At 40.7% G+C, this 22203-nt stretch overlaps 1 long non-coding RNA gene across 3 annotated transcripts in view; it reads right to left on the minus strand.

Annotated features, from left to right (window-relative positions):
* Positions 1 to 22203, minus strand: part of LOC128842328 (uncharacterized) — a 66919-nt gene that overhangs the window by 30888 nt on the left and 13828 nt on the right. For 2 of the 3 annotated variants that reach the window (XR_008445963.1, XR_008445965.1), the window contains exon 2: positions 1048 to 1142. This is a non-coding gene — a long non-coding RNA (uncharacterized LOC128842328). Of the gene's footprint in view, positions 1 to 1047; positions 1143 to 1317; positions 1396 to 22203 lie in introns of those variants that run through there. The other variant, XR_008445964.1, reaches the window with a different exon arrangement.

Below are 22203 nucleotides of genomic sequence, written 5' to 3' on the forward strand. Positions count from 1 at the left end.
GGTGCAACTTGCCTAAAACCCAGGATAAGAGTATCCTGCTTGAAATAGCTCATGCAGTATATTTCTGTGCATACCATCCAATACTCCTCATAGAGCAAATTATGCCTATAGATATGTTTATTTCCTACGTGTAACCCAAACCTCCATTCACACCTAGGCACACATCTCGCCTGATACCAGACTGACCTTGTGTTTCAATTATTGCAACTGTATGGTATATAGGTTAGTGCCAACTTTTTGAGTGGCTTTCACTTTAAAAAGCCAGATTTGACCCTACACATACATCATAAAATGCTCTTTACAAAATATCTGATAAAAGAAAGATACTGTTATAAGAACAATACTTTGACCATAAAATAAGGTGCTGAACAATTGTCTGGTTTAGTAAAAGAAGAAAAAATATAGTGAAAAGAACTAGTCGGAACTATAATAGTTTTTGTCCACCCCACAGATATTGTATAGTGAAAGAAATACTCAGTGCAGACACAAAGAAGAACACACAAAAGAGAGCCCTGCACACCAAGACTTTATCAAAATCATGTTTAAAAAATGTAAAGTAAATACATTCAGATTAATAGGAACAAGGTGCTACATTTAAGAATGGTTTATTTCATTAGGAGCAAATATCCTTATGATCTGAAAACCCAGCATGCAGGAAAAGTGTGGTTTGCAGTTTTTATATTCTATAAAGCATCCTATTCTGCAATTCATAACAGCCCTTCTTATTCGTTCCATAAGGAGAATCCTTTCAATAACACACCTGTGGGATGTGCAATTCCAAACCTATCTTTCCATCTGCACTATGTCTTTCTAATGCACCCATCACTGTTGTGTCCGGCCCTCATATATACATGAAGTACAGCAGCATTTCAGTTTCAGGTGGTCATATTCTGTACCTTTCCCTTATTTATACAACTTGTTTAGGCGATAATTATACTTAAGGTTTGTTTCTAGGAGAAACATGGGCTGGTTAATTCTTCCCATCCTCATGTAGCTGAAGGAATAGGTCTAACATTGAGCCACAAAGATAGCAATGCTTTGGCTTACCCTGTCTCTGCTGATAGGGAATTCCACAGCTGAGAGGCTCCTTGAGATCATCCTGCACAGCTCCCAAGTATCTCACCCAGAGACCAAGTGACCACCTGTATTTCAAGAGAACAAAGGACACTGGTATGAAAAAAGGGAGAAAATAAATATTTAAGAGCTAGTATCCCACAGAGCTTTATTCATACTATAAAATTGTATGTGTGTCACTGCATCAGTGTTTACATGATTAATGCCTGGAACTTTACTTTTTATCTGATAAAATGCTTTTACCAGCTCTCGGACACAGTTGGTGGAACGTAGGCACCCTATAAGGGATGTCCTGTAAGTCAGAGGATGGGTGGGTACTCTGGAGACCATCACACACAATTCCCATTGAGAGCAATTGTCTTGGCTTGCAGAAGGAAAAGGTTACCCCAGAGTTTTATAGATTACAGTCAGGATCCGGAGGCAGTGCTGGAACAGGATAGTCATCATAGTAGTGCACAGCAAAGATGTCATGTGTCTTGGAACTGGATACACTCAGTGTAGCACAGCATGGAACAACGTCATCATGTTAGCTTAGAACTGGCTATATAGTCAGCACACAACAGCATGGAACAATGATGTAAAGTGTATTTGGATTTGAATACAGTCAGCATAGAACAGTATGGAGCAATAACATAATGTGTGCTTGGAACTGAGTAGTCAGAGTAGTACAGAACAAAGTAATGACAAAATATGTGGATGGAATTCAATACAATCAGCGTGGAACAGCATGGAGCAATAACATAATATGTGCTGGGAATTGGATATAGTCAGCAAGGAACAGCATGGAGCAATGAGGTAATGTGTACTTGGAATTGGATACGGTCAGCATAGAATAGCATGGAGCATTTCTGTAATATGTGCTTGGAATTGGATACAGTCAGCATAGAATGACATGGAGCACTGATGTAATGTGTGCTTGGAACTGGATACAGTTAGCATAGAACAGCACAGAGCATTGCTGTAATGGATACTTGGATTTGGATAAGATCAGCATAGAATAGCATGGAGCAATGCTATAGTATGTGCTTGGCACTGGATACAGTCAGCATAATACTGCACAGAGCAATGACACAATCTGTGCTTGGAATTGGATACAGTCAATGTAGTGAAGCATGGAGCCATGCCAAAGTGTGTGCTTGGAAACGGATAGAGTCAGTGTAATACAGCATGGAGCAATGACTTAATGTGTGTTTGTTGAAATATCCTTCTTCCCTCAAAAACAGACTGTTGACATTTGAACCAACTGGAGCAAACGTGTAGCCTCTACAATCAATTTGAGCAGAAAACATTGCAGCAAACTAGCCTGGAGGTGACAAAGCCATGGATTACTGTAGTTGAGTTCACATCTGAAAGGAAATGCCATAGTCTCCTGGTAAGCAAACACTGAGAAAGGCATTCTCTGGACAATGCTATTTGGGTACCTAAGAGCAGTTGATAGTCCAGAAGGGCCCCAAGAGTTGATAGCAGCTTGGTAGTCACAAAGACTGAGGCCTGCAATAAAGGGTGATGTCATAACTCCAGCCAGCTTTGTAAAGTGTTACCCCTTCCTACCAGCAGGCCTTCTACCTTGCTCAGGTGATTCACTGGGTGGTTCAACATTCTGATAGCCATGATTCCAAAACCGCATTAATTCATTCCCATTTGACCCCCTTTCCTTTGGCCCACCCCTCTCAATAATTTTTACTCTTGACTTGTCGACTGCCTTCTGTCTGTAGCACTTTGCAATATATATTTAACTGCCGGGTAAAAGTAACACAAGCTACATCTAACAGAAAGCTTCCCTGCCTTATGAATCAAAGAGCAGCTTGCACAGAACCTTGTGTCAGGGTGTTACATGCCCAGACTTAAATGTGAATGTTGTCATCTGCTGTGAATATTATTTGTACAGCTTGGCTATAACATTTGCATAAGTCACAATTAAAATATGAAAAATATCATTATACATCTTAAACCTAATTTGAATATTTTCAAAAACACATGCTACATGGGGGCAATGCCAGAAACACATGCTCTAGGAGTTACCATATATCCCCTCTGTCTGAGCAGCAGCATTTATCCCCTGCACCTCATTGCCTGAAATGGGATAGATGTTGGAAAAATCTCTCAACTCACACCATCACAGAACTACAGTATAAGGCAATGTTTGTTTTGAAAATAAGATTACAACATATACAGTGATTCATAAATATTTGCATTTTATAATTGTTTCTACAAATGAATTGGCAAGTCAAATCATACAGGAACTCTCCCCCCCTCCCCCCCCACACACACACACTACAAAGAGGATGTGCAGCAGAATTTTAACTAGTTTCATTCTCAGTATCTGTGAGCTCTGGTCACTTCTCTAATACACTGTATTCTCTTTCAGGGCTCTCTCTTCTGGATTTTATTACCCATTTTCCCACAGATCTTCTCCTTTGGAGATGTATGTGTTAGTTGAAAGGCATCCTTCTCTAGACTAGAGATTGTGTGTAGTATGGGCAGGAGTAGGTGAATGGTGCATTTAAATAAGTAGAAGATGTTTTATTAATATAATGGGAATTCCTTCATTGTATCACATAAGAGAAGTTACATTTGATATTATTTTGCCAGAAAGAGGTGAACGTGCTGCCACCTTTGTTATGCAAAAAAAAACAAACAAAAAAAATACTGAATTCCTGGGGGGAAGGGGACTTGCCTCATTAGCATGTATCAACAATGATGCTTAACAAAATCACTGGCTGTTTCTACTCTGAACTAGGAATAAAAAGAATACTATACCCATGGCTCTAGCATCGCATGCAACTTTTCAAGGACCCACATGTGCCTGTTCTACATGAAATGAATGCCAAAAACAGGAGCCCTCCATATGCTGTCTGACATCGACACAGCTACAGGGAAGTGCTGAGAAAATAGACTGGAGACACTGGAAGCCCTCTCTATCCCTCTGAGCAGCCAATTGGGTGTCTTGGGCAGGAGAGAAATAGGTGAGACACACTTTTCCACTGCCTCCCAGCGTTCAGGATCGGAAGGGAAGAAGCTTCCAAAATGTTAAAATGGAGGTCAAGTCACAAAACTATTGTGACACAACAGCCTGGCAGTCATGTTTTCAACGTGACATGGCATCAGGAAGTGATAACATTATGTGGACATTACAGCACAAACAGTGAGTACAGTGCCAGAGGACATCAGACACCACGATGTTGTGACTTGTTGCAACATCAGCAGTGATTAAACCATTCTCCAGGTCTTCGAGGTTGAGTGCCGCTGCTCCCGAGAAATGAGAAAAGGGCATGCTCTGGATCGCATAATTAGGATAATCAGTTTCAGAGCTCCCCTCTTCCTCACGTAACCTTCCCACTCTCCTCCCCTTCACCCTGACTCTCTCTCTCTCACACACACACACACAATCTCTTCTGGAATTTGGTCATTAATATTTTCCTTTTTTCTGTTGAACTGGAATTTCTAAGGAGAATTCAGATAAGAGAGACCAATGAGGAACATGCTCCTGTACTCCCAGCCTCACTGTTGATGAGTGGGAGTTGCTTTCTAATAACCTCCATAGCGTTCATTCTGTTTGTTGAATAAAACATTTGGAGTGAAACTGAAGTCAAGCATGCTTGAGTTTGAAGGAAAAGAAACACATACTTAAGACTGCACTTTAGAAACTGTCCACTTTTATTTGTAGAAAAGCAGGACTTCTATTATTCCTGAAACCTTGACCAATGACACACACTGAAACCGGGGACACTTAACTTATGTAACTAAACCAATATTTCAAATAAAGTTGGTTCAAACAATACATGCACAGCAACTGATTTGTCCAGGTCAGTCCTCTCCTAGTAGATGAATACTCTGCTTGATTTTGGACATATTCTCTTTTCTTTTCTCACCTGGCATACCTGGCAAGTTCCCTGAGATGCTTTACAAATTTTAGTATGAATACCTATTTCAGATCATTTGAATGAGGTTGTTGCTTAGCAACATTTTTTGTTGTTGTTGTTCAAATTACATTTTAAAAATCCAGGATGTTCTGGATGTGAATAGAGGCAGAAGTGAGCTCTTAAAGTTTTGCTAATGCTATCAAAGTTTCCCTAACAAAAGAGGTTGAGAAGTAAGATTTTCAAGTTTTCTCCAAATAATACCTCACAAAAGCAGCTCATTTTTTATGGGAGCCCAGGTTCTGTGCAGTTTTGGTTCCTATATGCTTTTGACTCTTCACAGAAAAATAAATGATAGCCTGTTTGTTAATAATAATATGATGCTATCACTTCTTTCATACAGCCCATCCTACACTTCAATGATCTCCATTGCTACTCAGCTTTCGCACATCTCTCCTTCCCCTTCCCACATATTTCTGTTCATGTGGGAAGATTTAATGGCTCCTTTCCCTTTGATTTCTTACATTTTCAAAAAGAAAATACAAGCAGGAGCTGATCCAAATCTCATTAAGCCAATAAAAGTCTTTACTCTGATTTCAATGGGCTTTGGATCAGTCCCTGAGAAAGGAGTTGGGCAATTTGCACATCTCCTTACAGACTACTGATAAAATTATGAAGCAGCTTCTGCAAAGAGGCTCATTAATTTAAAAGGGTGGTTGATCCCTAAAGGGAAGACCTGCTTCAACTGGAAGGTTGTGATGTCACAATGGGATTTCATTAATGCCCTGGATAGGAAAGAAACTAAAATAAAATGTAAATAACTAGCTAATTATGCATGCACTACAAAATAGAGTGCCTCCAAAGTAATTAGAAATGTCCATACATGGCAGTCAGCACTGTAAGCTAAGCACAGAGGGTTAATGCTTGCAGGCTACAACAACTGAGTGATCACTGAGAGTTTCTAGGTTGTGATGTGCCAAAAGAGATGGTTGTTCTTAAGTGCGCTGCCCATCCATAAATCCGAATGAACACGTTTACAGAGGATTGGAGCATCCCTCAGCCAAGTCATTCCAGTGCTGCCTGCTCTGGCGGAGCTCCATTAGAAGGAAAGCTGAAGTTGTATTTTAAACCCAGCAGGAAGGGTTATTGTTTGCAACAGCACGTAACTTGAGGAAGCGACCGAATGGTCCTGCGCATCAATGGTGGAAAACAGCGTAGGGGCTATGAAAGAGGATGAATTTAATGACAGTTCAAGAGCTGAGATGTTTCCTCTTTCTCTTCACCAATTAAAATTCTCTAGTATTTTAATGTCATCATTCTGCCTGTAAAACTAAGAGACTCGATGTAAACACTTCATTATTTTCTAGAACTCTTTGTTTGACCTTTATTATCTTTGGCACAAAGAGGTGTCTTTTTGAAATTATTTTCATTCCGAGAGGAGTTTCAACTTTGCTTACAGAGATAGGGGGCTTTCTCTGTGGAGAATACAATTACACAGATTGGGACTTATTCTGTTCTCAGTTACATTCATAAAACTCCAGTGGAGCCAACAAAGCTGTATGGGCATCTGAGAGCAGAGTTTGTCATACCCTGTGTGATCTCTCAATTTTCTTTACAGCATTTTCAAAATCTGTCACTTCCTTCACAGCTCTACTGCCAAGACATTACCTCTGTGCTCCTACAATTTTGCATCTTGACTACTTCAGTTGTCTCCTGTTTGGCAAATCCATCTCCTATCTCCCCAACTCAAGTTAATCTTCCTCCTGCCTGCAGCTCTATCCAAAGCTCCTCAGCTCATGATTTGCTGTACTTGTTTCCCTTCTGCATAAAGTCAGTGCCTCTCATTTCTCACCTTTCGTCTGTCTTGTTTATTTAGACTGAGATCTTTGGGGCAGAGACTGCATCTTACTGTGTGTCTGCACAGCACCTAGATTAACTCAGCCATGATCTTAGTTGGGGCCTCTCCGTGCTCCTGTTAAACAAATAATAAATTATAAATGTTCCTTCTCACATTCCAAATCCTTCATAACACATCTTGTTTGCATCTGTGCCCTGATCTCCTACTATATCCCTCCCACTTCCTTTGCTCCACATAAGTTTCCCTTCTTACTGTTTCCTTTGTCCACTTTCCATTTCTCTAGCCAATATATATCAGAAAGACCTCTCCAGCTAATGAAGGCCAAGCTCCCCCTTTCTTTTCTTTTAAAATTCACTAAAGCCACACCTTTTCCATGAAGTATTCCAGTTAAGTTTATAACCGCCCTATGCCATCAAATGTTTGTACAGTTCCTTAAACACCATAGCCTTCTCACTGTTCAATTCATATTGTATCTGTGCTCAGAGTTTGTTTCATATTTTACCCAACTCACACCTTAGACTGAAAACGTCTTGTGTCAATGTATTTTTTTATTTGTTTAGTTCACTTCTCCCATCAAATAGCACTAGTGTTTATACATTTTACTCCTGGGGGCAATCTGCCCCAAAAAATTATAAATTCTGCACAAAATATTTTAAAATTCTGCAAATTCTATTTGTCAAAATAACTACATAATCATGCCAGTTGCAATTATTTTGGTAATTTATTTCAAAATACCTGACAGCAAGTATGTCTGTAATAATACAGACTCGCACAAAAATTCCCCCGGGAATAGAGAGTTAAAGAAACCCCCCCTACGACCAAGTTCCTGTTTCTCTGCCCTATCTCCCACCCCCCCACAGCCCAGCCAGGGGCCTGACACCCACAACCCTTTCCCACCCCAAGCCCACCTGCGAGGGCCCCCCAGCCAATATATCCAAACTCCCTCGTCCCCAGAGCCCAGCTGCGGGCACACACACACACACACACACACACACACACACACACACCCCGGCATAGATACCCGCATCCTCTCCACCCCAGAGCCCAGGGATTCAGAGGGAGAAACAGCCGGATGCTCAGTCCCAGGCTTGCACAGAGTTTCCTGTGCACCGCCCTCTCCTTCCCTCAGGACATGCTGGGAACTGCAGCTGCCAGGAACCCTCTAACTCCGTGGTTCTCAAACTAGGGCCACCGCTTGTTCAGGGAAAGCCCCTGGCGGGCCGAGCCAGTTTATTTATTTGCCGTGTCCACAGGTTCGGCTGATCACAGCTCCCACTGGCCGTAGTTCGGCGCTCCAGGCCAATGGGGGCTGCAGGAAGGGCGGCCAGCATGTCCCTTGGCCCGCGCTGCTTCCTGCAGCCCCCATTGGCCTGGAGCGGCGAACCACGGCCAGTGGGAGCCACGATCGGCCAAACCTGCGGATGTGGCAGGTAAACAAACTGGCCTGGCCTGCCAGGCGCTTTCCCTGAACAAGCGGCGGCCCTAGTTTGAGAACCACTGCTCTAGCTCCCTCTCCCTCCCCCCAGCAGTGTCTTCTGTGTGCGAGCTGGCCTCTGCTGAGTTCAGTGGCCCCTACTGGCAGCTAGCACCACTGCAGCCCATTTCTTGTGGGGGAAAGGAAATTCTGCGGGAACAACGTAAATTTCTGCAAAATTCTGCATTGCGCATTGGCGCAGAATTCTCCCAGGAGTGACATTTGCAGAAGTGCAATTGACATCCAATACTCATGATATATGTGTAGAGTTCTTGCATGGAAATGGCATCAAATAAGAATTTGTTTGGCATCGAGGTACCATGGTGTTAGGAGAATTAGAGATATATAGATTATAAAAGTTATAACAAAAGAATTAATATCACACATACTACAGAATCATGAAGCCCTGAAAAGTCCATATTAGATCAATTATAAGCAGCTTTCAGTGTATTCTACCTATATTTCCAAAACCATGCCTTAGATGTGTGTTTATAAAGAAACTGCTATGGTACTTTTTTTCTACTCCTAACTGTGCTAGTAAATAAACAAAAATATTAAAGTAGTGTCAAATACACATTATGAAATAAAGAGAGGTATGAACAATAGATTGAGGGAACAAGTTCCAATTTTGGTAACAAAACTGCAAGGTTATTTTGGGCTTGACTGCATTCTTGTATCATCTTTAAAAGCTTGGTGATTATTTGCTTTTGTTTTCAGAAATACAGATAGAATAATTTAGTTTTACAAACAAGAGGAACAAAAGGGGGCAAAGAAAATAGATATTGATGAAAAGCATGCAAACACTAGCAAACCCTGCAGAAGGGCACCAATTCATGTAACATATGGGGGAGCCAGGAGGAGAGGTTTCTTAACATGAAGCTCTGAATCTCACAAGTAACGTATGTTCCATACTATGTGGCAGTTGCTATGGTAACAACCTTTATTTTCTGAAGCAGAATACACAGATGTGTACAACCCACGAACTTGCTGGTTGTAAATTATTGCTTTCTCAGGGGTTCAATAACTTATGAAGTCTCCTTTCTGAAAACTGTTTGAAGTTTTGTTGTTATTAAATAAACCCTTTTTGGGATATTGTAATTCCACCTGTGCCAAGAAATCATGGAGATCTGAAAGGTCCACATAGAAGCAATAGGGAATGAGTGGGCAGGAAATGAGGAACACTGGTAGTAACAGCGCATTGTACACTATCTACTTCAGAGAGTTCATGTAACTCCCACTGAAATAAGGAGAAACCACTTGAATGAATTATGCAGAAAAGCAGTGCTATGAAAATAAAATTTAAGCCAGTCATGTTATGTATACAATTGACTGATTTGTTCTTGCAGTGTCTGACAGCATTTCCTTTATAAACCCATATATTCAGGGAATTATTAATAGCATGTAATTTTAAAAAAAATCAGTGTAAAACAGAGTGAAAATTTGCTCTAGGCTGAAACTAAGTGCAAAGTTCAGAACAAGAAGAAAGTGTGTTTATTTTTAGCAATAATGTTCAAATAAAAATAATTGTTCCTTTTTTAAGCTGTAGGAGTGAAAAACAGTTTCATATTTCACATGAATGCTCTGCACACTCCTAGAATTGTAAAAAAAGAATTAAAACTCATTCCTGCATAGAATTACTTTATTATAGAAATTTGAATGTGCATTTCATATAGATGATTTTATTGTATCAAATGTTTTCCAGGAAACAACCCAGAATTGTTAAGCCAGAAATTCATTCCATTCTCCTCCTCTAGTCAAGTGGCATGAACAATGGATTTTTGAAGAAATCATACCTACAAAGGATAAAACATGCAGTTAAATTTCTTCTGAAAAGTGTTTGCAGCATGAGCACAGCAACCAAACTTACAACTCAACATCTTCAGCCTTTTCCCATTTTTACAAAGTAGCAAAAAAGCCTTCCCTGCATTACAGGCTGCAACACTGTATTGCATGTAGGCTAGCAAGACACCTCTGATTCAGAGAATACACTACCCAAAACTAGCTTCCTGGATAATGATACCATTTTAAAGTGTTTTATACCTAAATCACATAAAAGGTTTACGATTAAATTGCATAAATACTCAAAATAACTTTGTACTAAAGAAGGTGAGGACTGCCAGAAGGAGGAATAAACGCATAGCAAGAAATCATGTTTGGACAAAAAGAGAGTGATGATGGTATTTTTCTAATAGACTTAGGTGGTTTGTTGAAAGTTTTACATTCCTCGGTGATATTGTTAAATTATAATTATACTTTATCTATTCAAATCATTATCAGGGAGATTTAAGTTAGCACTTCCTGATGGCTTGAGCTAGTACTAGGAATACACTGGAAAGAAGAAGAGTTCTTCACTGCTTGCTGTATTCTGAAAGTATAACTTAAATTACATTTAAGTCATCAGGTAATTATGAACTTTCTTCTCCCTTATATTTATATGGAATATTTATTGAATTGCACAGTACGCTTTTACAATAAAGTGCCTTTTACGCTGATTTCTTTGTTCATCCAAAATAAAACTGACAGTTATCCTTTTATAAGCTATTCTGAGAACATTTTCTCTTCTTTGGAACTGATTGATGCACTACTTTAAATGTTCCTGCAAATATCTTTTCAATTCAAGTTTCTGCATAATGTAATAAGAAGATAAAAGAATTCTATACTTCAACAAGAGACATTACAAAGCAACTAGAGACATTATCAAGGGCATTAACATGCTCCTAATAGCAATAAAACCTTTTAACTGTCTGATGTAGAACATGCTCCCACCAAACCACCACATATTATGGTAATTGGCTCCAATTTCTGACTCTTTTATTGTAAAGTTACAAAGAGTTAGGTAGAAGTGAAAAGTGAACCAGGAATCCACCTCTTGGTAGCTTACCCTTTTTAAATTATTTTTATTATGTTTTCTTTATAGTATACAAAATCAGCACCAGTCCGAGCTGCTGCAGCATTTTGTATCCTGCTATAACATTGCTGCATGTCATCCCATTTTGATTTCTAAATATTTAAATGTATATGTTTTTAAATTACTCCAATTTCTACCATTAAAACATAATAATAATTCAACCAATGTTTGTCAAGTTTCAGGGGAATAAAGGAGGCTTATTGGATATGCTAGAGTCAGATGTCAGCCACTTTATATGTTCACTGAAGATGACATTGTCAGCTTAGGCACTCAAATATGACACAACTTTTGGGCTCCTATTTATCATACAAGATGTCTCAATAGGATTTTTTGTGACCCTCCTCAAAAATATGCTAAAGCTGATTCACAATTCTGTAAAAGTTAAATATTTTTACCTCTTATATAGGAAGCAGAACAGTGGAGAATTTACTTCAGTCGCCCTAGTGATTAACCTGCAGTTTAAGGCTGTGGGTCCAGATGACATGGGCTATCACACAATAAGGTTCTTCAGAAACAGGCATTAGCAACCTGCCTGCTTGAGAAGGGCAAATCTATCAGTACATAGAATCATGCTTTGAAGAAGGAGCTGTCATTTCCTGTCCCTAAAACACTCCTGATTTAATGTACAAGATGTCAAGAAACAAAGAACAACAAACAAAACCCTAAAGAGAGAGAACTGTTTAAGTTCTGCAGCATTACTACCCCAAATCTTGGAAATCATTGTGCACAAAACCTGTCAGACTATCTGTGTTAAAGTGATTGTTTTTTAAAGTGATTTCTTGGTGCTTATGTCTAAGGTGCAAGACAGAAGAAACACACCATCAAGACAAGACAACTGTACAATATAAACTTCTTTTTCACAAGATAGATTTTATATTTTGTTATTGAAATTCCCAGCTGGCCACATGAAAGGTGTTGACTTAGAAAACTCTTAGAAAGCATGTTAAAAAAATCCAAACAGCATGGAATTCCTAACCATACTAAAAAGAAGCAGTTTCACATATTTTCTGGAATGTTTAAATGACACACAATCTTTTCACTAGAGAGTATTACTGTAAATTAAAATAATCCTTTATTATTGCTTGTTTTCAAAACCTGCTTTTATAATGAAACTCTCTTAAGTGTTTCTTAAGATTTTTAACAGAATACATAGCTAACGGATTGTTAGATATAACCGTTAACTTACAACCACAGCCTAGCGGTTAAATAACCTCCATAAAGCCACCCAAAAACTAAAACCATGACAAACAGAATAGCTTTTCTTTCCAAAATCCTTAAAGAGCTGTGCTGTAACCCTTGCAACTATTAGGTATATGTAAAGAAGAAGCTATGGGAACAATATTAGCCAAGATATTTGATTTCATTGTAAACTTCTTCTATATTATATCACAGAAATACCATAACTAACTATGGCTTTCACTTACAATAAAAAAAATGAAATAACATTTTCATTTGCTACCCGAACATTTTCCTTATTAATTCCATTGAAATCTGTACAATATTGTGCCTTGTTTGCTGTTAGTCTTATTCTGATCAGCCATATCTCTTAGCGTTTTTGTTTTGTTTTCATTCCTCATTAACTATTAATAGTGGGATATAGTGAAAGTAAAAATTAAATTACTTAATGCCCCATTACCTTATAAATTACCACAGCCTACTATTTCTGTCTCTTCAACTAAGAATCAACCTTTTTGAATGGTGGCATTTTTAAGAATTTCACTGTGAAAGCAGGAACTTTTAAAACTGTGTCTTTTACATGCAAGAGGCAGAAAGGGCACAGGAACCTTCTCAGAACAAAGGAGATGAAAGAAAGATCAGGCGGCATAATGCTTTCTTTAATATATGTTCAAGATAAAAATCACATTGATGTTGCTTAAAAGAAAGAGACATATTATTTCTCCCCTGTAAACACGTTAATGTTTAGATTATTGATAAGACTGAATGACAGCTAAGCCTTTCCAACAAACCGCCTGTTCTAGAATGAAAGTTTAAATCATTGTATTAATATATTAGAGGGGGGAAATCATCCTGGGAGGCACTTGGAAATTAATTAAAACCCTGCATTCATTTGTTTGTGAAAGAAGATAAATGTCACACATGGGAAAATAACCCTTACATCCCCCACATAGTTTGAAAAGCCAAAATTAGACACTGCCAGCAATGTCTTTGTATTGCTTTCCTTGGGGTATGATATACAGATATATAGAATATGAAGATTTCTGATAGAAGTATTTATTACTGACACTTCCGAAACATTCCATGTACAGCATCAGAAAGACTGGTGCTGTCAGATTTTTCTTCTAGAATTTTTTTTTAAACATCAGTTTCTTTAGAAGTTCAACAGCAGCCCCTAGTGGAAAAAGACAGCACTGTAAAAATCGCACTGTACACTGTTGCTTGCAAGACCAAAAACAACTGCGAAAGCAGCACACTGAAACTGCATTAAAAAGGGCAAATTATGCTAGGGTATATATGCAGTCCCACAGAAACGCTGTTACTGGCATGTCAGTAATAAGAATGTGACCTCCAGAACATACAAATGCAGGCCTTTGTCATGGTAATCGTTCTAAATTTCAGTGGCTGTCACTTTGAAAAAATATATAACCAACAATAAACATCTGTCTGGAATGTCACATTCATTTTATGCATGAAGACCAATAATTACCTACTAAATAATACAGGAGGACGTACTTTTGAATAATGCTTACCACGGCTCAAGTCAAAGCAAGAGATTGCACAAGCATAAGCCTATTATGAGCTTTTGTTTAGCACCTATTATGATGGATTCTGCTTTGCATCTTTACAAATGAGAAATACAAAACAACTGTAATATATGCAAAAAAATAAGTTGTTTGGGTCACTCTGTGGAATGGTGCAGTTCTTAGTGAGAATGCATGTGAAGGCACTGGAAGTTATATGCCTTGAAGAAAATATAGTCCCTTTATTACTGATATTGCTGCTATAGAGTATAATTTGTGTGCCCTCTGGAAAAAGTCTTGCTAACCCAGGAAATGTGATTGCCCCCTGGAATTCAGCATTATAGACCAGTACAGTGGGGATATCACATACTGAATTAAACCCATTTTACAAGAGAAAGAGAATTCACTTCAGCATTTAATTGCCCTGCTGAAAATCTAGAAAAGATTACTTCTTCTCTCCACAGTCCCACCCAATTTCCAACTTCTGGCACTGATGGTGTATTGAGAGAGAAAGCTAAACAGGAAATGTTCAAAACAGATTCTCTTCTATCCAGATAAAGTCCTCTCATTAGCAACACTATTCTTTAACATGAGGACTTTAAAGGGCAAGACTGGAGCTTATGAATTCGGAGCAGAGTGATCAGGTGTCCAGTTTTCGACCGGAACACCCAGTCGAAAAGGGATCCTGGCGGCTCCAGTCAGCATCGCTAACCGGGCCGTCAACTGTCCAATTGGCAGCTCCGCGCAGCAGGCTGGCAGGCTCCCTGCAAGCTGTCGCACCGCTTGGCTCCCAGGAAGCAGCCAGCATGTCCCCCCTCCAGCTCCTACACGTAGGGGCAGCCAGGGGGCTCCGCACACTGCCTCTGCCCCACACACCACCCCTGCGGCTCCCATTGGCTGGGAACCACGCTCAATGGGAACTGCAGGGATGGCGCTTGCGGATGGGGCAGCATGCAGAGCTGCTCGGCCGCTCCACCACATAGGAGCGGAGAGGGGACATGTCGCTCTTTCTGGGAGCTGCTTGAGGTAAGCACTGCCTGGAGCACCCTCCTGCACCCCAACTCCCTCATTCCCAGCTCCACCCCAGAGCCTACACACCCAGCCAGAGACCTCACCCCCTCCCACACCCCAGTCCCCTGAGCCATGAAAATGAGCGAGTGAGTGAGGGTGGGGAGAGTGAGCAACAGAAGGAGGGGTGATGGACTGATCATTGGCGGGGCCTCAGAGGAGGGGCAAGGCAAGGGTGTTCAGTTTTGTGTGAGTAGAAAATTGACAATCCTAATTCGGAACAATATTGAAAATCTAATGGTGGAAACTCAAACAATGCAACTAGTTTTCTACGAACAAGTGCATTTGACATTTGGGACCCAATCCTGCAGTCATTCAATTTAAGTCTTTTCTGAATAGGAACCCACAGGACAAGAGTGTGAATATCAAGAACAAAGTGATCTCCTGGGTCACAGGCACCTGTTTTTTCAGTCAGCTATTCTTCCAATTGGGTGTTCTTTGCAGAGACAGTTCTGTACTACTCCACACCAGGACAGCTATTGGAATGCACTTCTGTACTATCCTCCAGCCAGGTGAGCAGTAGATGCAAATGCCCAGTGGCCTGGGCTTAATTGTATTTGTAAAAAAGATTGTTTAACTTTCCATGTCTGGGCTGGGCCTTCTTTGAGTGCAAGATAACATTAGGGTGATGAGACTAAGTTCAAGTTACAGAACCAGTTTGACTATTATTCAGAAAGATCAGGGAGAATAGATACTCAATTTAAAGAATATAAAGAGCTACTTTTTAAGATGCCATGAGGTAGAGCATTAGTTGATTAAAAACTGCTAGTTAATTGACATCAACAGATACATGGGGAACACTGCAGCCCTCAAACTCCTGGATCAGTCAGGTTCCTTGACATAGATTCTCTGCCTTACTCTCTTCTTTTACACTCCTATAATGTCCATGTACTAGGGCCTGGATGTTCACAAAGAAGGAAGTAAACCAGGTAATGTCCAGCACTGGGTGGCCCAAACAACTGTGTGGAGACAAGTGAGCATCTCACGTGAACTCCAGGCCATGTCCCGTTAGCTCAGAAGATCAGACTAGATGATCAGAATGATCCCTCCAGCCTTAAAAACTATTGATTATCTTCTTAGAAAAAAAGAATAAAATGGCCATAGCAAGATGTCATCTCTCCTAACCTGCCCTCCTTCCCTGTATCATAGGCAAGGAAGCATGGGGTAGAAAGTAGCTAGTAACTCCAGCAAGATGGCTGAGTCTGTTTTGCACACAAAGAGAAAAACCTGAGCCCTCTTGTGGGACAATGGCATCAGAATTACACAAACGCGTTCCTATCTTTGCTTAATGGTTTATTTCTTGTTGTAGAAAAGTAGGCCAAGCACTACTCCAACCTGTTGTTGGAAATCTGCTATTTAAGAACAGTTGTAGAGTATTTAAAATGTGTCTCTGCTCAGGAAATAGAATTCTCAAATTCATTTTGGCAAAACAAGAAAACTATACAAAAAGAGACTTGCCTCTGTGAAATCCCAAATCTGCAATTACAAATACATTGCAAGGATAGTTCCAAAACATCACCAACTGGAAAAGAGTCTGATAGGGACATTCCAAATAATACCATTTAAAGCAGACTGTGATATTATTTGGGGGAATAGATGGATGAAATAAATGTAAGTTATTGAATATAATCTAAGGAGACTGCACTATATAAACTGTGTTCCAGGATTTTTGGAATTTTAAACTGCTGTCAGTTTGTCTACAAAAAATACAAAATGTAAATTTTTTAAAAGTCAGCATCAGAGTTCCATCATTGATGCTCTGAAGACAACTTTAGTTCTCTCAGATCATTTTTTTCCTATTCTTCACTCTCCCTCCATTTTAAAACCTCTTTCTCTGGTATTGACACAATGGAGCTCCCAACAGGCGACACCAAGGTTCAAAATCTCTGTTTCAATGTCTCAAGCATCAGAGGGGTAGCCGTGTTAGTCTGTATCCACAAAAACAACGAGGAGTCCAGTGGCACCTTAAGGACTAACAGATTTATTTGGGCATAAGCTTTCGTGGGTAAAAAACCCACTTCTTGGGATGCATGGAGTGAAAATTACAGAAAATTTCAGTGACTGTGATAGACTGCCTAAGGCCCCATAATCATCTGTCTTACGGAAAAAGCAGCATTTCCCCAGGGGAAGAAGTAGGAAAAATCAAGGACACCACAGGAAGGCCCTAGACATGGTCTGTACAGACATAAAGGAGCCTGTACGATCAATTTTCAATACTGCTGCCTTTAGATTTGGAGCTCTATGAGGCAAGGTCTCAGTTCGGAACAGCCTCCCTGTTGTATAGCACCATACATGTTTAGTGCTATCTGAGTACTATTAAGAAACCAAGGACCATAACTTGCACTCACCTACTTCAGTGTAAAAGGGGCTGCTGGAGGGAGCGGGGGTTATCCTTCAGATTTCCTCCATACTTTCCTTCATTCTTTCCATAATGGCCTGCAAAACGTTCTGTTTCTTTACAGAGGAGTCCTTTGCAACTTCTCTGACAAATCAATCCCGCTCCCAGTATCTTCTGTATTTTAACTTATCATATCTTAAGGCAAGAATAAGGCTGTTATAATGAAAATAAAAAATATAATAAAAACTTACCTCACCCACCAACTAATCAGGATTCTTCAGCATCCTGAGAAATTCACCAAAAATTCCCTTTAGCAAAGTAAGTTTACTCCAGAACTTTGGGAAATCCTGGATGCTGATTGGCTTGTGAGGTCATAATTTATATTGACATTATACTACAATGGCCTGTATACGCCTGAGTGATAACTATATGCCTGCTAATCAACAAGAACGGAGGTGTAAACCTCTAACTGCCAGAAGATGGAACTGCACAACAAAAGGTGGAGCACTCAGAATTGCCTGGTTCTGTTCATTCTGTCTGAATCTGGCACTGACCACCATAGGCGCTGACTCCGTGGGTGCTCTAGGGCTGGAGCACCCACAGGGAAAAATTAGGGGGTGCTCTGCACCCACCAGCAGCCAAGCTCCCTTCCCACCCCACCCCACCTCCTCCCCTGCCTTCTCCCCTGAGCGTGCTGCATCCCCGCTCCTCCGCCTACCTCCCAGCTTCCCACTCGACCACTGCAAACAGCTGTTTGGTGGCATGCTGGGGAGGAACGGGAACGTGACATGCTCAAGGGAGGAGGCGGAGAAGAGGCGGGGCCGGGGCGGGATTGGGGAAGGAGTCAGAATAGGGGCAGGGAGGGGGCAGAGTTGGGGCGAGGGCTTTGGGGAAGGGGTGGGAGGGGGCAGGGCAGGAGGGCCTGGGGGTAGAGGGGGGTCTAGCACCCACCAGTGGGAGCAGAAGTCAGTGCCTTTGCTGGCCACTGTCAGAAGACAGGATACTGGGCTAGACGGACCATTGGTCTGACCCAGTATGGCCATTCTTATGTTCTCTGCTTTCTCTAGTTAACGCTTTTTTTTTAAAAATCTTCTGCCTGGAGAGTTAAGGGAAATGTCCTGTTCAGTCTCTTGTCTGCATCACCTGAGTAAATCTGATAGCTAGATTGGCTTCTGTCATCATTGTTGACACTTGTGTCAGATTTAGAAAGCTTATTGTCAAGGCTTGTTTTTAATCATAAAATTTCCATGGCCTACTTATGCCATTAAAAACAGAAATTTATTATAGAATGAAGCATAAGGGAATTTCAAAAAAATTGAAAATATGGGATTAGGAAATTCGCCAGCAATATCTATTGCATTGACAGATGACTTTATTAAAGTTCATCAACCTTAATTGCCTTATTGTTGAATGACTTCTGCATGTAATTATCACCAGTCTAGAGATTGCCTCAGGTACAATATCTAGTGTGATCATGTACTTCTAATCCTATTAAAACCAAAGAGATCTAGCAGAGATTATTCTTCCCCTAAGAGTAAGGAAGTGACAGATAACAGCTGGGGATAATATTTTGCTCAACCTAAACAATAATATTGATCTCTCTATACCATTCCATGACTTCCCGTGTTGTTTTGGTACCATAGATACAGGAATCAAGACAATGAGATGCCAGTTCTAGAGCACTGTCATTTATCTCAAGGACAAATGAAAATTCTTACACCCCACTAGAAAGAAAAGGCCCAAGGCATGACTGCTAAAATGGGCTTTAAACATCATCTTATATTTAACAGACTAAAAGATGGATACATCAATGTCTAAAATAATAATTCTTAGATTATATTTATCATAACTAGGCAGAGCTGGAATTATAATTTGAGAAAGTCTAGGCTCAAATACTTCATGAAAATACCCAAGGGCTGATGAAACAAAATCCTTCCTTTGAACTTCTGTACCAGGGATCTTACTTTCAGAATTTAAATGTTCAGTATCAAATAAACTTTTCATAGGGTTTTTATACCAATATAATGTCTTGGAGCCTCCTTCTTATCCTGCTGCTACTACTTTTTTCCTGGAAAAAAATTACAGTTCCTTTTGCTCCACTGCTCCAGACTTAGAGACCCCACTGTAACAGTGTGCATCCTATTGCTCTGAATAAATAGAATAAACAACTGAATAGCCAGTAACTGTACAAAATATCAGTTTGTAATTATAGTGGGAGATTTTTTTTTAGTGGTCTTTAAAAGGTATCCAAGAAGCTTTAATATAATTTTTGATTGTTGTTTCCATATCATAGCAAATCTTATTTCAAAACAAAAATCAAACAATTAAATTATATGCAGAAAAACTTGGTTTCAAATCTACCAGAACTCTGCACAAGGGACCTTTGTTAGCCAGAACAGTGTTTCTGCTTGTAGTGGGGCGGCTGTCCCACTCCCTGAGAGTATGGGCTGCGGCAGGCCAGTGGGCCTGCACAGACATACAGCCAATGGGAGAAGGGCTTACTGGGAGCCAATCAGGGCCCAGGTTGGAGACAGCCAATCAGGGCCAGGCTCAGCCCTATAAGAAGGCTGCACAGGGGAGATGGTCTGTCTCCTGAGGAGGGAGACTAGAACCATGGACAGCGCAGTGCTGGCCAGGCTCAGGGAGCAAACAGGGAGCTTTAGCCTGAGGTCTGCCAGACTGCAGGCCCTGAAGGGAAGGGCCTAGAGGTTGCAAGGGGCCATAGGGGAAGCGGCCCAGGGAAGCGGACAGATGAGGGGAGAGAAGGAGGACAGCGAGGCTGCCGCTAGAGAGTCCCTGGGCCAGGACCCAGAGTAGAGGGCGGGCCTGAGTACCCCCCTACCCTCCTTGCAATACACCCAGCCATTGGCCATAGGGAGTGGCCACTATAGACCACACCAGATCCCTGACAGGAGGGATTAGACTGTGTGTGGTTGACCACGGTGGCTGGACATAGAGACTGCTGATTGACACCCCCCCCCCAGAAGGGGGTGTGGAAGGACTAAGGGGCACTGCCGGAGGGCAGTGGTCCAGAAGAGGACGCCGCAAGTTGGTGAGCGACGTGGGCTCAGAAGCCAACCAAGGGCAAGACAACAGACAGGACACCACCAGGAGGGGGCGCTCCTCTGGACAGAACTAATTCCCGGAGTAACCAGTAGGAGGCGCCGCGGTGGTGAGTCCCAACACTGTTACACTGCTGTAAATATAGTACTAGTAGATTTCAGAACTATGTGTTATTTAGTAGCTGAAAATACAATGAGAAAAGCTATATTGAATAATGACTTGCAAGAAGAAAAGGGTTGCATTGTGGCAGACAGACCCATGAACGGAAATACTTTACTGCACATTACAGCTTTATCAGGTTGCTCTATTTGATATTGTGTGGTACACAGGGATGTTACACCCCTTCTATAAGGAAAGTAGCTCCAACCATAAATGCCTGAATAAAGAATTATTTTCCCTTACCCCTACTCATATTGCTTTTTTTCTTCAGTTTATTAGCATTAATATCTGCAAACACTGATGTACCCTTTTAGGGTATTAGACCAAACCTGTAAATTAATGCACTGGTTCATCACAATTCATTAATCTAGCCTGTGCTGGATTTAACAGACAGCAGATTATTAAAGTCACCAAATTACACAGATGAGAAAGCCAGCTCCCAAAGGGTCAGATGTAATATGAATGGTTTTGCATAAAACCATAAACCTGCTATTAAATTAAAAACAGGCAAAAATTATGTCCGCTGCTTATCTAAAGTAATTTTTTTAAAAGGGATGTTACGCTAATTTACTTCTTAACTGGCCCTGGTTACACAGCAAAGGACTAAAGGTTAAATGCAATGGTTCCTCTGATGCATGGTTAAGCAACTTACACTAACATATCCTGACTGAGGTGAAGAAATTAATGAAATTACTACTGTAATTCATTACTAATGGAAAATTGTCAATCCTTTCAGCCAACAGTTCACACAAATTCTCTGCAGACATAGAGACCTAGCACTGTGACTCACACTATTAGACTTGCTACTCTTTTTTCAAGTCCTGGTGCCAGTCATCAAAGCAGAACTTTATGCCATGCTATCCAGTGAAGTTTACCAACTTTTGACCTCAATAGATGAGGTCACCACTTCTGTGACAGAGTTTAGTCTCCCTATGAAGGAATCAACAATAACATGTAATTTTCACCATCAATACACTGAATACTAAAACAAACAGGGAATAAAGGCAGAACCATTCCAGCACCCAAGAAGCAGTAAACCGATAGAATATTGTAATTTGACAATTAACGACACTGAAAGCAAACAGCCCACATCAGTATAAAAGACAAACTTACTTTTTAATGAGAAGAATTTTTAAAACAAAGCAGAGGTAAGCTAATGAACTTGAAGGAGACTGGCTCTTTGTGCTACATAGTCTTTTCCTGTCCAGTACTACTTATGTCTTTACTAAAATACAGGATAGAATATCAAGTTGATTATACTGTCTGAGATAGGATAACAAAGTCGGTCAGTGTTTAAATCTATCCCCAAAGACATATTCATCTGTGACTACTATGATATGCATCATCCTAGCTATAATAGGAATATACTGTAATTCACTCAGTCACAATGACAAATAAAATATTTTAAATTACTTGAGTACAGATACAAGCAGGGGTGAAAGTAATTTAAAGGACTTATTGGTACGCTGGAGTCCTGAGCAGGGGTGTGGCCTCAACTGGAAGAGGTGGGGCCTTTCAAGATTTAAAGCCCTGGGGCTCCAGCTGTGGCTGGGAGCCCCAGGGCCTTTAAATCACCCCAGAACTACCAGCTGCAGAGGCGGCTGGGAGCCCTGGTGCTCAGGGGCGAATTAAAGGGCCTGGGGCTCCAGCCACCGCAGAGCCCTGGGCCCTTTAAATCCCTGCCCAAGCCTGGCTGCCGGAG

The sequence above is a fragment of the Malaclemys terrapin genome, chromosome 8 (assembly GCF_027887155.1).
Source record: "Malaclemys terrapin pileata isolate rMalTer1 chromosome 8, rMalTer1.hap1, whole genome shotgun sequence".
Taxonomy (NCBI): Eukaryota; Metazoa; Chordata; order Testudines; family Emydidae; genus Malaclemys; species Malaclemys terrapin.